The sequence below is a fragment of the Octopus sinensis genome, linkage group LG8, assembly GCF_006345805.1.
Source record: "Octopus sinensis linkage group LG8, ASM634580v1, whole genome shotgun sequence".
In the NCBI taxonomy this organism is placed as follows: domain Eukaryota; kingdom Metazoa; phylum Mollusca; class Cephalopoda; order Octopoda; family Octopodidae; genus Octopus; species Octopus sinensis.
In genome coordinates, this window is record NC_043004.1 from 6,224,065 (window position 1) to 6,236,361 (window position 12,297).

General features: G+C 35.6%; 1 protein-coding gene across 13 annotated transcripts in view; it reads right to left on the minus strand.

Annotated features, from left to right (window-relative positions):
• The window catches only part of LOC115214989 (trafficking kinesin-binding protein 1), a 257,960-nt gene that overhangs the window by 97,627 nt on the left and 148,036 nt on the right, over positions 1-12,297 (minus strand). Inside the window, exon 1 of one of the 13 annotated variants that reach the window (XM_036505235.1) lies at positions 2,236-2,240. The exons of the other annotated variants lie outside the window; for them this stretch is intronic. The gene's annotated coding sequence lies outside the window, so the exon portion shown is untranslated. Of the gene's footprint in view, positions 1-2,235; positions 2,241-12,297 lie in introns of those variants that run through there. 13 annotated transcript variants of the gene reach the window in all.

Genomic DNA, 12,297 nt, shown 5'->3' on the forward strand with positions numbered 1-12,297 from the left:
TAAGCAGCTATAAAAGAAGCTGAATCCATAACATGGCATCTGTAAATACTGGTACCTTTCCTTGAGCCTTAAGATTCATAGGGGCCAGTCAACCAGTTTTCATGGCATATAGGTAACTGATATGACTATTCTCCTGGACAGTCCATTTCAGGGTTTGCAGAGTTCAAGGTCAGCAATTTTGAGGGGAGAACTATGGTCAATTACATTGACCCCCAGTATTTAGTATTTGACTGATACTTTATTTTATTGACCCCCAAAGGGATGAAAGGTACAGTTGACCTCAGCAGGATTTGAACTTGTAAAGAACTGGAAGAAATGCTGCCAAGCATTTTGTTTGATATGCTAAACTGCCAGCTCACCGCCTTTCTAGCACCTTTACTGATACTTGATATTACAGTTGAAGGAACTCATAAAGCTAACTGTAGACTCCGTGCTGTTAAATAGATAAGAGAGAAATCACATAAGAAAGCCTGTGATTTCAAAACTTTACAAAACCAGGTGCCTGTTCTTCAAAACTAATGACTACATAGGTATCACAAAAGGTTCATAATCAACATGATTTCATAACCTATAAACTGGGAGTTCACTACTTTACTCATCCACTTTCACCTCGTACAGGGAGAGTGACACTCAAGCAGTTTAATGATTTATAGACAGCTCCAACTTCCTGGAAACCAAGTCATGGATTATTTCAACAACTTTCAAGACATGTAAAATTTATAGAAATGGAAGTTGTTAGAATGTAGAAGTTGAAAAACCTATGCTCAAGGCTTTCCAAGTGCTACAAGAGGCACATGACTAAGTGGTTAAGGGGTTGCACTCATGATCATAAGATTGTGGTTTCAATTCTTGGACTGGGTGATACATTGTGTTCTTGAGCAAAACACTTCATTCCACATTGCTCCAGTCCACTCATCTGGCAAAAATGATTAACCCTGTAACAGACTGCTGTTTCATCCCATCCAGAAGGGGACTGTAGAAACACTGCCAGATCAGATTAGGGCCTGGTGCAGCCTCCTGCCTTCCCAGACCCCAGTCGAACCGTCCTACCCATGCCAGCATGGAAAACGGACGTTAAATGATGATGATATATGTGTGTGTGTGTGTATATATATATATATATGTATATATGTGTATGTGTGTGTATATAATATATATATGTATATATATATGTATGAGTATGTATGTATATATATATATATATATATGTATATGTATGAGTATGTATGTATATATATATATATATATATATATATATATATATATATATATATATGTGTGTGTGTATGTGTATATATATATATATATATATATATAAAGTAAGCTTTGTAGGAAGTGTTGAGATGTATTGAAATACAGATATAGAGATAATTTATTCTTAAGCACAGAATAATGCATGAATAGCTTGAATAGGATATTATCCTTATATTGCAGAAAAATGTGTTGGTGACCAGGGTAATCACAGAGATGTGAGTTCGAGTCTCATGGGTGACCGCTGACACATTTTCCCGCAATATATATATATCACCTAAAGATATGGAGATAATCTATTCACAAGTGCAGAATAATGCATGAACAGAATCTAGGAAGCCAGCCTTAGGAGCCTATGGCTTGGGAAGGACCTTTGATCCTTTTTTGTTATATTTAGAGTGGATTTCTATATTCTACTTCAACAGATATCTAGGATTACTTTCAGGAGGAATGGTAATATTCATGATCCTTCACAGGATCTGTGAGACTGGTGGAGAAGGAGGTGAAAGAAGAATGTATCCTCACATTTGGGAGCTGGCCTTAATACCTGCAATTGAGTGAACTTCCCTACTAGGGCATACCTTCAAGTTACAAGGTGGTGAATACAATTGAAGTGGAATAAAGACATTGGTCAGGGCGAGTGATAAGTAAGATCATGTGATATTGGAATAAATGATAATTCTCGAGAACATGTAACATACTAATGTCATTTGTTATATGTGGTTTTTATACCACCAACTCCAAACAAAAACAAAGCAAATTTAACCACACCCACAGCAAATATATTTACTTGGCATTCTATCAATTTATCAGTAAGATAGTCTAATATTAATTGTACTTGTTTCAGTGTAATATATAATAATCGACTGAAAGAACATTAGTCAATCAGTCAATAGGCACTTGCGTGTGTATACTAATTTACACTTGTAAACTTTTATCATTTGTTATTAATGATAGTTGTAGCCAGAAAAGGTTACAATCAACTGAAATATTTTTCAACAAAACATCCTCACTGAAGAAAATCAGCCATTCCAATAATGAGAGGCAGGGAGGGGAAGGTGAGTATAAAATTCTTAACTCTTTTGTGATGAGGTTCATTGCCCATGAATTTCAATTATCTTTTTAAATAATCAACAATTTGGAGAGATTTAGCAAAATAACTCATTTCTCTATTTTGAAGCTGCTGATGTGAAACAACAAAAAAATCATCATTATCTTTGTTGTCACTGTTTTAATATCTACTTTTCCATGCTGAAACAGGTTGGACTGAATTTGCTGAGGCAAATTTTCTACAGCTGGAGGCTCTTCCTGTTGCCAACCCTCACCCATTTCCAAACAAGGTAATATTTCCCCATGACCAGATGTATTTTTCATGAAGATTGGAAAAGGACACTGCTTATCTTTCTTTTATAAAATTATAAGATATTTTGACTCAAAAATAAACATCTCCAAATGGTGTTTCCTATGACAGAACCAAGAGTGGTTTCAGGCATGTTGACATCAAAAAAAGGGATAATAATGGTTTTACAATGTTGTAACAGGCCAACTCTAATTGCAGTAGACTTATATATGACCAAGGGTATATAATGTGTATATAAAGTCATGAGGTGTGAGAGGTGAAGATGGATTTATTTTTCCATATGATTTTGGCCATTTTGTAACCACTTAATGTAGAATTAATTACAGTATGCAAAAAATTACACATACCTGTTTGCATTAATATGTAAGCTCAGCATTATGCAATACAATTGTATATTCACAAATTAATGCAAATAATACACACACACAAAAACATATTCCATACATACAAAATATCTTCTCCAACCCCTAATTCTTTTATCAATCTCATCATGTCCACCTCAAGGCCCTGTCCTTGTGGTGAGGTGGCATGTTTGTCTCAACAACCCTGAAAGCTATGCCAGTGGAGTACAAGCTTCTGGTAGGGCCTCCCATGCTGGACAGGTCAAAGAATAGTAGCCACCCTAATATGGACCAGCTCTTGCTAAAGAGGTTTGCATAGGGCTAACAACCCTAACTAGAAAAGAGTGAAGTTACAGAAGCATTGATGATGATTCAAAATCAATAAGACCTGGAAGGGGCAGCCCAGAGTTGAGGACAGTAGAGAAAAGTCATCAATGGCCTACGCTCCATAGACAGCAAAGGGCTTGAGTAAGTTTTTCCATACTCTATTGGGTTGGACAAGCCTACCTTATACTATCTGTTTCTATGTGATGCCCAACATTCTGAGATGACCTTCTGTCCACACCTAACTTTATTAAATAAATTATAATGATGACAAAACAGATGATTGATTACGGAGTTAGATGCTTCACTGTGTTTTTATAAATATTACTAATGAATAATAATAAACTTTTAATTAACTTTCTAAGAAAATAGATAACACTGATACAATTGATCGAATTTCATTATTGAAACAGCATTGGGTTTTTTTTGGATCTTTTCGGTTTGAACAGCAGTTTTTTCTAGTGGTGTCATATGAAATTGTCACCCATAATTATGACCCTAGTATCGATCTATTGCATTTCAATCTGTTTTAGGGTTAGGGGTGGTGGGAAGGGTATCTTTTTTTCTTCACAAATGTAAATAAACCCAATCTGTTTCTTAAACGAGGGACATATTCATACAGCACAATGTTTTTTAACTCAATGGATGTCATTGACTGGTTGAAATTGCAGAAATTGAAGAAAAAAAAACAACAAATATCTTACAAACTATAGAATTTTCTCAATAAAGCCAAGAGAAAAAGATGTTTTATAAACACATTCTACCAGTATACGAAGTTTAAAATTTTTTAGTTACCTAGAAATTATGTTAAAAACTGCTGTTCAAACCGAAAAGATCCTTTTTTTTTAATAACTTTGATGAGCAGTATTGTCAACAGCAACAATAGTAAATAGTTTTTTTTATCACAGCAGTCAGTAGAACTATAGTGAACCATTTAGTCAAGTAAATAGGAAGACATAAGCAGAATGAAAGAGAAGTCATTGTTGTTTAGTCCCAGGTCAGCTTGGATCAAGTAGATCTAAAGCGAAAAACATTCTGATAACTATTTTCCCTTTCCTTCCCTTTTTTTTCTTTTTTCTTTCTTTTTTATATTTTCAGGTAGCGTGTAACCTGTGTAAAAAAAATAGGTGAATTGAGGGAATCTGGCTGCTGTTTCTAGCAATTCAAGTAATGACTTTAAAAGCTCCTTTGTTTGATATAACTTTGATACAGTGGTAGAGAGTACACAAAACAGAAAACCAACTAAAATGAACAAGGTTTAAGGATAGAAGAAACAATAAAAGATTCAGATCATTCCATAAGATAATACAGATTGAAATGTGTTGCAGACCTATCAAACCCACGTCTACAATGGAAATCTATTTTGTTATCTTTAACTTAGTCATTTGAGTGCAGCCATGTTGGGGCACTATCTTAAAGGGTTTCAGTTAAACAAATCAAGCCCAGCACTTATTTTTAAAGTCTGGTACTTTTTCTTTCAGTTTCTTTTGCTGGACTACTAAGTCATGGGGATGTTTAAAAAACACCAGTTGTCAAGTGGTGGTGGTGGGGATAAATACAAAGACATACACATGATGGGCTTCCACACAGTTTCATCATCATTATCGTTTAACATCCATTTTCGATGCTGGCATGGGTTGGATGGTTTGACTGAGGACTGGCAAGCCAGGAAGCTGCACCAGGCTCCAATCTGATCTGGCCAACCACTATGAGAGTGTAGCAGGTGCTTTTTACGTGCCACTGGCACGGGAGCCAGTCACGTGGCACTGGCATTGACCACATTTGGACGGTGTTTTTTACATGCCACTAGCACAGGAGCCAGTCAGGGGTCACTGGCATTGACTACATTTTGATGGTTCTTTTTATGTGCCACCAGCATGGGGAGCTAATCAAGCGACACTGACATCGACTCCCACTTTAATGGTGCTTATTACGTCTAAAAAATTCACTCACAAGGGATTGGTTAGCCTGGTGCTATAGTAAAAGACACTTACCCAAGTTTCCATACAGTGGAACTAAATTCAAAAACCATGTAGTTGCAAAGAGAGCTTCTTAAGCACACAGCTGTGCCTAATAAGCAGACATTCACTCAACATTTTATGATGATAATGAAGAAGAAGGAGGAAATGGCGGAGGAGAAACAACTGCAGACATGGTTGTTATGTACACAATACTTCTTACATAGCAACAATATTCATGTCGTCAATTGTAAACACATGGAACTAACACAATTAAAATCCCACTGGACATCATCAATAAAAGAAAATCTGGTGATGATAGAATGAAAAGAGTAAAAGATGTCTGATAGGTGGCTGTAAATGAATGCTGTGAGTACATAGGAATAGAGATGGAATCATCATCATCGAATTTAATGTGTTTTCATTATTGGCATAGATTGAATAATTTGATAGGAGCTGGTGCACCAGAAGACTTCATCAAGCTCCAATGACTTCACTGGTATGGTTTCTACTGTTGGATGCTCTTCCTAACACCGGCCACTCTACAGTTGAGTGTTGGGGTCTTTCTGTGGCACGAACACCAGTGAGGTCACCGAGTAACTCACAAGACAAGACATCCTCAACTGACAATGGAGTAGTATTGAGGGAGGCGGTTTTATGCCAGGTAATAAGAAGTATGATATAGGTACAGGAACAAGTGTCTTGCTGTAGGGGAGATACATGGTTACTCTATTGACAGAGGTGCAGGAACAGGCATCTTGGTGTAAGAGGGAACCTACAAAATCTGAATAACAGAATGTATACGCTTTGGGTGATAAACTAAATCCATCATACAGTTTGACACTACCATGTGACCTAAGAGTACCTTTAGCAGAGCCTACTGTGTTACAAGTATTCGAAACAGGTTTAAAGTCTGCAACAATCTGTGAGTTATAGTTTGTTTGTTTGTTTGTTTCTTTTTTCCTTCCTTCCTACCAGTCTCAGAAATTCTTGTCACTGGACTATGGCTATGCTGGGGCACCGCCTTGAAGGGTTATAGTTGAACTAATTAACCCCAGAACTTACTCTTTAAGTCTAGTATTTATTCCATCAGTCTCTTTTGCTGAACTACTAAGTTATGGTGATGCAAACAAACCAGTACTAGTTGTCAAGCAGTAGGCGGGGACAAACACAAACACATACAACAGGCTTCCACACAGTTTCCAATCTATCAAATTCACTCACAAGGCATTGGTCAACCTAGAGCTATAATAGAAAACATTTTTTCGAGGTAGTGTGCAGTGAAACTGAACCCAAAACGAGCTTCTTGATAACACAGCCAAACCTGTAAGAATGTTATGAGGTCTTTGTTGTGCAGTAAATAATTAAGTGAAAACAACAATGACTGAATTGTAACATGGGACACAGAAACAGCTAAGGAGAGAGAGAGAGAAAACATTCTAAATACAGGGGATATTAATCCTTTTGAGGGTGACATTATAAAAGATTTGTACAAAACAATAGATTAATCTCATTGCTGGTGACATAAATACAAAGGATTTGTTGAATTATACAATAAAATATTTATGTGAATGAAATTGAAATATTTTACAGAGTGTATAAAAATGTCAGCATATTTTTGTCAACTTTCTAACTAAAATCTAAACTCACTTTATTACAAATGTAGCCAGAAAAATTTCCTCTAATACAACTGTCAGGATTATTTTAATTTTTTGAAACAACCTAATTTAGAACTAGCAAAAAGATTAATAAAGAAGCAAGATAAAGCCCTAAATATTACCTGCAAGATCATCCAATGAATTTATACTGTATAAACCATCCATCACCACTTTTACAACATGGTGTTTGAATCCAATGAAACGAAATCTTTTGAAGAATGTATGTATGTGTATATTTGAGTGTATATATATATACATATATAAGTGTTTTTGTTACGAAATCAAATTCTTTCCCAAAAGTAAAGAATCAATATGCATATTATTATTATTATTATTATTATTACAACTAGCCTCCATTGTAATATGTAATGCTCTTAGCATTTCCATATAAATATTCTTTTGCATGTACATAGCCATCTTCTGAGTTAAAGATGATTTGCATTCATCTGAAAGTGAATCACAGTTATTTCCCATGTGCTCAACCATCTGATTTGGCTGGATAACTTTCCATTAAGAAATAATAACAACAGAATGTGTCAGTATACACCTAAAGGTACAGTTACTGTATACCTGAGAGGTAGTCCAAAGCTGATTAAGAAAACTACCATGTGTAGTTGAAACGAAACGACCCAGAGTAAACTTTCTTTTCTGGTAGGCAGTGCAGTGGTGAAAACAAACCACATGTCGAAATAATAGTTATCCATTATGAGTGACGCTGTCTTGAATTGGGAAATACTGCACAGCCACTAAAAGCTATATCTTGCATAACTTTTCACTTTTAATCCAGGTAAAAAAAAAACCCAGTGAATTTAAAGAAACACTCACATGGTTGAGAAGACTGTTAGGATTGAAAGTCAGCCAGCTTGTAGAAGAATTCAACTAGAATTCATGCTTTGACTAGCACTTACTAACAAATTAGCTTGGCTACATTAGTTTGGAGATATGGCACCATGCTAAGTTAGTGCTTCTTCAACAGGTAAAGGGAGAAAAATGACAGGTGTGTAATGACAAGAGCAATTGAAAAAAAAACAAAACAAAACAAAGAGAGATGTTAATAAAAGACAAGTAAGTGGTGATTGAGTCTAGAGTAGTTCTTTAGTAGCAGTAATAATTGTGGGGAAGATAATGATTGTTAGAGTAGTAGTGAAGGCAGTAGATTGTCTGGAAGTGTTGGTAAGAGGAGAAACAAAGAGAGAGAGGTGATATTGCTAAGAGCAAAAGAGAGAAAGAAAGAAAAGAAGAAGAATTAGTGTGTCCATGGCTGGTTGCTAATTTCTTGTTAGTAAGGCAAAAAGAAACAGAAATAAAAATAAATAAAAATGCAGGACTGTTGAATCACTCCAGGGTTAACGACAGGCTTTCATGTCATTCAGACCAATTCAAAGTAAATGAAGAAAGTAAGAAAGAATATTTCAGATATTTCTTTAAGCTGGATCAACTGACTGACACTCACTTAAAACCATCATTATGTGGAAAATAAAACAAACAGAAAATAAATAAATAGATAAATAATGAAATAAAGTAGAATGTTACCTTCATTAAAAAAAAAATTATTAATTTTTTTTTTTCAAGAAAGTTGTCATATTAGGTGCAGGTGTGACTATGTGGTAAGAAGTCTGCTTTCTAGCCACATGGTTCCAGGTTCAGTCCCATTGCGAAGTACCTTAGGCAAGTGTCTTCTACCATAGCCTCGCAAGTGGATTTAGCAGACAGAAACTAAAAGAAGCCTGTCGAGTATATGCACGTGCATGCATGCGTGTGTTGGTTGGTTTGTTTGTCCCTACCACTGTCTAACAACCGGTGTTAGTATGTTTATGTCCTGATAACTTAGTAGTTCAGCTCAAGAGACTGACAGAATAAATAACAAGCTTAAAAAATAAGTACTGGAGGGGAGGAATTCGTTTGACTAAAATTCTTCAAGGCGGTGCCCCAGCATGGCCACAGTCTAACAACTGGAAGAAGTAAAAGATAAAAGATATTCACAGAAGATATAGGTTCATGTCTCACCTGCAGCCTTCAACTTTACCTATCCGCAGGGGATTTTTTTAAAGCCAATATTTACATTGTATTATTTATAATTTCATCTACTTTGAGTTCTACCACTGAAAACAGATTATTTCTGAAATATAATATTTGGTCTTTTCTTTTACTTGTTTCACTCATTAGACTGTGGCTATGCTGGGGCAATGCCTTGAAGGATTTTGTAGTCAAATGAATCGACCTCAGTATTTTTTTTTAAAGCCTGGTACTTCCATCAAAGTCCTTTGCCAAATCCCTAATTAATGGGGATGTAAACACATCAACACCAGTTGTCAAGCACTGGGGGTGGGGGAACATAAAGACACACACAAACACACTCTAAGCTTCTTTCAGTTTCTATTCACCAAATCTACTTGTAAGGCTTTGGTCAGCCTGGGGTTATAATAGGAGACACTTGCCCTAGGTATCATGCAGTGGGACTGAACCCAGAATCATGTGGTCAGGAAGCAAGCTTCTTACCACACAGTCATGCCGGCACCTCTGAAAATTCAGTATATATTTCCAGAAAGTACATGAGGCTGTAATTCTTTAAATTTGCAACTATGTGAGTACTAGAAATAGAATGGACAAATGGAAAACCATATGATTCCAAATTCAACTTCCACTTTCAAACAAAATATTTTAGAATCAGAGAGAATTGGTATAGTGAACCAACAAAATAGAAATCAAAGCAAGGAATGTAAAAACAAGCATTTTAAACAATAGTGCTAATTCAGTAGTTTATACAAGTTTCTGTGATGCGAAACTACAAAAGAAGAAGAATGTAGCCCATTGCTAGGTTACAAAATATATAGTTTAACAGTACAATAAAAGAAAGAAAATGGAAAGACTTATTCAAAACAAACATAAAAAATAATCATTAATTTATGAAAAAAATTTGAAAATGGAAAGAAAGTTTTCAGTAGTTTGCTTATTCTAAACATTTCCCAGACATATTCATGAAGATTTTATCAAATACAACATTTTGAAATTGAAAGGTTTTCGTGAAGAATGTTCTGGTATTTCTTTAAGAATTTTTTTATAACTTAATTTCTTTAAAAGTATTAAAGCCAAATTTTTATTTATTTATTTTTTACCTTTTACTTGTCTTAGTAATTGGACTGCAGCCATGCTGGAGCGACGCCACGAAGGATTTTAGTCAAACAAATCTACACCAGTATCTATGTTTTCAGTCTGGTACTTATTCTATCGGTCTCTTTTGCTGAATTACTAAGTTATAGTGCCACATATAAACTGATACTGATTGTTAAGCAGTGGTGGTGGGAGACACACACACCTACATACACACACACAAGCACCATCCGGATGTGGCCGATGCCAGCGCCACCTTGACTGGTGTCCGTGTCGGTGGTACATAAAAAGCACCAACCATTCGTGGCCGTTGCCAGCCTCCTCTGGCCCCTGTGCCAGTGGCATGTAAAAAGCACCCACTACACTCACAGAGTGGTTGGCGTTAGGAAGGGCATCCAGCTGTAGAAACACTGCTAGATCAGACTGGAGCCTGGTGCAGCCTCCTGGCTTCCCAGACCCCAGTCGAACCATCCAACCCATGCTAGCATGGAAAGCGGACGTTAAACAATGATGATGATATATCAAAAGGAAGTGTTATAATACTGTTCCACATATACAAAAACAGCCATACCAACAATCCAAAATACCTCCATCATCAGCCACTCCACAGATATCATTATGGTCTCGACACCTGGGCAGTACCATTCAGGGCTTCCACAGATTCCATCTGCCAAATTTATTCACAGGTTGGCCAGAGGCTATTGTAGAAGTCACTTACCCAAGATGCTGTGCAGTGGGACTGAACCCAAAACCACAAAGTTGCAAAGTGAGCTTCTTAACCACACAGCCATGCTTGCACCTATGAAACTAAGGGCTTTGTTTACAGCACTTAGCTTTCCCAAGCAGTCACTCCATCTAAATACTAACTAGGTTTGACATTAGTTGACTTTGATGATCAGACAAGAACTGGCATTTTCGATGGGAAGAAAATCTTCAGAGTATGTCATTATATTACTTTAAAAAAAAATTTATAACATAATTTCTTTAAAAAAAGAAGAAAAATAAACACATTAGAACTAGATTTTTTCCTAGAATTGTATTTTTAAATGCATTTTGCACAATAAATAACAAGAAAATACTTCAATAAAAATTACCAAAACAGATCTGCACTTCATTTTAGCCATCACAACTAAGACCCAATCTGGCACTTTTACCTTTATGTAAGCTGGCACTTTTACCCTAATGAAATAGAATGTATGAGTTTCCAAGTTTTGGAGTTTGGAAGAGCTGTGGAATGAAACACTTCATTAAAATGATTTTGTTTCTATGACATAATGTAATATAACAAGAATCATTTTTTCTTTCTATGCTTAGCTTTGAAGTAAATTATTAACCCCTTCTGGACCAAATGACAAAAAAAAAAATTTAAATTAAAGAATTTGAAGTGATTTAGTAACATGATTAATTTTTGACACTTCTGTCAGGATTTGTCAGTGACAGTTACTAAACCAACGAAACTTATTCCCCTTAGTTTAGTTAGAAGAACATCTGTTGTGATGATTCATAATACTATGATGAAAAGTTTAATGTAATTATGGACACGTTCAGTTAAAGGGCTTTCTCTCTCATAGAATCGAAATGGAATGGGACTGATACCAAAAAACTTATGTTAGACAATAAGACATGAAAGGGGAGATTAGTAAATAAATGATCGTCTGGACCAAGGGATGTTCCCAATCTCTCTCTCTCTCTTCTACCAAAAGCTAAAATAGACTTTTAGTTAACTGAAGTAGACAAGACATGGTCACACCAACGTGAATAAGCCAGCAAAGGCTACAGAGAAAGTGACTGAATTTAGCAATGATAAACTTTACAAGTTATACTCAGTACAACTCTTTCATAATTATTATTTTCAGCACTGAACTGTAACTGAATAGTTGGCTGGATGATCATTTCAGTAGAGGAGCAACCTTTATAAACCAGCAACAACTTCAGTTATGGTAAAAATAAATAAATAAAAAAAGAAAATAATTACCTTTAAGAAGGCAGGAAATTAATAGGAGGAATGTTTATTGAGGATAAGTTAGTAATAGAGTAAATGTATGTATGTGTACGTTTGTATGTTGGTATATACGTGCATGTTTGTGTGTGCTTGCACATACAGATATTACATACACACTGATTGCATTAAAAACTTCAGTTGAGGAAGAGATTCTGATGACGAAAAGGAGAAAACTGGAATGAAATATGACCAAATAACATTGAGAGAGGATAGCAGAACTGAACAAAAAGGCATGATAAAAAAGATACACAGATAATCACCCTCATCACTTCATTTTAACACCCATTTTTCC